Here is a 5,000-nt window from a genome sequence, read left to right as displayed (position 1 = left end):
TTGTCTGTGTCTCTGTCTTTCTCTCTCACTGTCAGTGGTCTATAGTCGACATTGATTTAATAAAAGTGATTAGACGTAAACCATTCACTTTGAATGAAAATGTAGGGATGGAACTTTGCCTCAAAGGATATTTGAGGTCACTTTATGTTTGTCGTCCTCATTTAACTTCTTAAACAGACTCTTTCTTTTCCCTTCTTCCAAATGAAAGAGTGTATTGTCTAACTGTATAATACAGCAGTATAGTCTCCAGCTGGGTCTCCACAATGAAGGGATTTGTTACAAGACACAGAATGTCTCAGAGGACTCAATCACCCACAATCCATTACTCCATGCTCTAACTGTAACTGTAGAATGATCTATGGAAGAACTACACAGCCATACATTGTTTTCTGTGTTGGGAAGCAAATGTATTGTTCTCTGGAAGCTGGACTCTCCCAAACATCCCAACACGTACACACACCCTCCACCAGCAGCACACATACTCACACACACACACTCTCACACACACACACACACACACACACACACCCTCCACCAGCAGCACACACACTCACACACACACACTCACACACACACACACACACACACTTACACACACCCTCCACCAGCAGCACACACACTCACACACACACACACACACACACACACACACACACACACACACACACACACACACACACACACACACACACACACACCCTCCACCAGCAGCTGGGGGGGGGGGGGGCACTTCACTTATAACACCCTTAATTGAATCAATACACTCAGCACTCTCTCATTACAGTCATTCAATCCATTTGTCCCTTTCTAGCAGTAAGTCGGCTCAATGTCCTTATCTAGACTTTTCAAGCTCCGGTGACTGAGGCCATATTGCAAATCCCATGGACAATCTACCACTGGTGCTTACTCTTGTGAACACGATAATGAAGAACTGCGTTTCTCTCATTTCTGCTCCAGAAGTGCATGTGTTCAGTGATGTCATGTACATTTCTGCTCCAGAAGTGCATGTGTTCAGTGATGTCATGTACATTTCTTTTCAAGAAGTGCATGTGTTCAGTGATGTCATGTACATTTCTTTTCAAGAAGTGCATGTGTTCAGTGATGTCATGTACATTTCTGCTCCAGAAGTGCATGTGTTCAGTGATGTCATGCACATTTCTGGCTGTAAACAGCTTCTGTCCTTGGTATTTATCAGGCCTCGTGCTGCCAGCTCATAGGCGTTATTTCCACTGCAGTCTTGAAGTTGTCTATTGTACGAGGGCTGTAGTTTAAGAGCGGCAAGACAAATTATACTGAAAGTTATGGGATCTGTGAGGTGGTCACCATATGAATGCTGAGATCACAGCTGTGTGTCAAGAGCAGGATGAGCCATTCCAGTTATATGTCAAAAGCAGGAAGATGAACTACAACATACCTCCTGAAATGTCTCAAATAATTGTTATTGCAAATAGAAGAAAAAAACTACAATTTGATGATTTGCATTTCAGGGCTTAGGGTGTTGTAGAACCGTTGAGTGATTCACTCTCAAACGTTCAAATGTCCTTCTCAGAGATTATTACTCATTACTCAGATAGTGCGAAGGAACTTAGGTGACTCTCTCTCTTCTTATCCCCAACTCTGAGTGGTGACAGACTGTGAGTAGTGTTTCAAACCTGCGGTGTGATTCCTAGGAGTAATTCTGAGTGGTGACAGACTGTGAGTAGTGTGTCAAACCTGCGGTGCGATTCCTAGGAGTAATTCTGAGTGGTGACAGACTGTGAGTAGTGTGTCAAACCTGCGGTGTGATTCCTAGGAGTAATTCTGAGTAACGTAATGCACTGTACGTCCTGCTCGTACACACTCTTCTTCTCTGGAGGAAAGAGAGATTGTCCAAAACAGAGGTGTAGACCAGTAGTGCCTGGCTCATATTCATCAGTACAGCAGGAAGACTCATTCCTTTCTCTGAGAGAGGAGACATGTTTACGTGCTCTCACTTCAGTATGGTACTCTCTGAGAGAGGAGACATGTTTAGGTGCTCTCACTTCAGTATGGTACTCTCTGAGAGAGGAGACATGTTTACGTGCTCTCACTTCAGTATGGTACTCTCTGAGAGAGGAGACATGTTTACGTGCTCTCACTTCAGTATGGTACTCTCTGAGAGAGGAGACATGTTTACGTGCTCTCACTTCAGTATGGTACTCTCTGAGAGAGGAGACATGTTTACGTGCTCTCACTTCAGTATGGTACTCTCTGAGAGAGGAGACATGTTTACGTGCTCTCACTTCAGTATGGTACTCTCTGAGAGAGGAGACATGTTTACGTGCTCTCACTTCAGTATGGAACTCTCTGAGAGAATAACATGTTTACGTGCTCTCACTTCAGTATGGTACTCTCTGAGAGAATAACATGTTTACGTGCTCTCACTTCAGTATGGTACTCTCTGAGAGAATAACATGTTTACGTGCTCTCACTTCAGTATGGTACTCTCTGAGAGAATAACATGTTTACGTGCTCTCACTTCAGTATGGTACTCTCTGAGAGAGGAGACATGTTTAGGTGCTCTCACTTCAGTATGGTACTCTCTGAGAGAATAACATGTTTACGTGCTCTCACTTCAGTATGGTACTCTCTGAGAGAATAACATGTTTACGTGCTCTCACTTCAGTATGGTACTCTCTGAGAGAATAACATGTTTACGTGCTCTCACTTCAGTATGGTACTCTCTGAGAGAGGAGACATGTTTACGTGCTCTCACTTCAGTATGGTACTCTCTGAGAGAGGACACATGTTTACGTGCTCTCACTTCAGTATGGTACTCTCTAAGAGAATAACATGTTTACGTGCTCTCACTTCAGTATGGTACTCTCTGAGAGAGGAGACATGTTTAGGTGCTCTCACTTCAGTATGGTACTCTCTGAGAGAGGAGACATGTTTACGTGCTCTCACTTCAGTATGGTACTCTCTGAGAGAGGAGACATGTTTACGTGCTCTCACTTCAGTATGGTACTCTCTGAGAGAATAACATGTTTACGTGCTCTCACTTCAGTATGGTACTCTCAGAGAGAATAACATGTTTAGGTGCTCTCACTTCAGTATGGTACTCTCTGAGAGAATAACATGTTTACGTGCTCTCACTTCAGTATGGTACTCTCTGAGAGAATAACATGTTTAGGTGCTCTCACTTCAGTATGGTACTCTCTGAGAGAGGAGACATGTTTACGTGCTCTCACTTCAGTATGGTACTCTCTGAGAGAGGAGACATGTTTACGTGCTCTCACTTCAGTATGGTACTCTCTGAGAGAGGAGACATGTTTACGTGCTCTCACTTCAGTATGGTACTCTCTGAGAGAGGAGACATGTTTACGTGCTCTCACTTCAGTATGGTACTCTCTGAGAGAATAACATGTTTACGTGCTCTCACTTCAGTATGGTACTCTCTGAGAGAGGAGACATGTTTAGGTGCTCTCACTTCAGTATGGTACTCTCTGAGAGACTGTCTCTGTCTCCTCATGAACACTCTGGTTCATCTTTATGTTTTCTTGCACTGAATTCAGTATTTTGATTTATGCCTTCCTGTAGCTCATCTAGTGCAGCAAGGCGCTAACATTGAAAAGGTCATGTGCTACGTATCCAGGGAGCGCAAACTAAATTATATATAATATAATTATAAATATATATATAAATAAAATGAATAATTTACCTGTGTGCTATAAGTCACTTTGGATAAGATCATCTGCTACACGAATACATGTGCACGTAAAATGTCATGTTTTCACACAGGCCCTCGCTCCATCTGCCATTTCAACAGAACAAGATAACAGATCATCAGTCACAGAGATTACAATTCATCTGGAAAGAGCAACAGATCATTGCATCCATCCATTGCAAAGGTAAGCCCCTAAATTACACGAAAAACAAGAGAGATGACGTTTGTGTCTCAAAATGTCCATGACTTGGCATAATTTCATTCTATAATCGGAACAGTGTTTTTTTATATGGCTGATGTGAGTTCTACATCACGAGTGCCACTTCCTCACAGCTGTCATGAGCTCCTTCTCGGGGGCAAAAAAAAGCAAATCGCCAGTAACAAAAAGATGCTGATGAATGTGAATTAGCAAGGCTGTGTTACTTAAGAAAGCAGACTAAAGGAGACTAAAGAATATGTTTAGTAGACAGGCCTATGTCTCTGTTTGAAACAGCATTTGCTAGTGTAAAGATGCAATAAGTGTACATTTAACTTCACCTCTGTTCTGTGCATAATTTGCTTAAATGTACATTTATATTTGTATCTAGAGATAACTAATATTTATAGGTGGACACATTATACACATGATGGACCCTTATTTAGTGTACCGATTTAATATGTATGGCAAATAAGAAACCATATCGTTGACGATAGGCAAATTGACGTTGGAACATCTTGAGAAGAGGGCAATGCTTTCATTTTCATTAAGACCACTGCTGCAGCACAAATATTACAAACGTGTCATGCCAAGGTGGCCTCTAGGGGGGGCATGACTCATTTGCTCCACCAAGTGAATGAAGTTCAATGCAAAAATCCAGTGCTTCGCTCGCCACTATCTTGTGATGTAAAGTTTTAAACTTCATGAAATTTGACACGCTGCATCACTTCCACATTCTTTGGACACACAGCAATGTGAAATTCCATCCATAGGGGGCGCTGCAACTGACACGTTTCAAAATCTAGGGCTAAAATACTGAAATTTGGCAAGCTGGGCCAGGAACAAGATGGAACAGACACACCTTCTGTCTGTGGTATTAGTCTCATAAATCCTGTATGATGGGCTATACAGGTGTCATTTTATTTCATCCATTAATGTGGTGTTGGTTGGCAATCTTAAGACATTTACGATAGCTTATTGCATCATGTGCAATCTACAGGCAGTCTGTCATGTAAGAACAGGTTGGTTGGACAGCGAATTGCTTCTTGCTGTGTGCGCTGCACGTGTATTTGATTGTGTGTGTGTGTGTGTGTGTGTGTGTGTGTGTGTGTGTGTGTG

The sequence above is a fragment of the Sprattus sprattus genome, assembly GCF_963457725.1.
Source record: "Sprattus sprattus genome assembly, chromosome: 18".
Lineage (NCBI taxonomy): Eukaryota > Metazoa > Chordata > Actinopteri > Clupeiformes > Clupeidae > Sprattus > Sprattus sprattus.
This window is presented reverse-complemented; position numbering follows the sequence as displayed.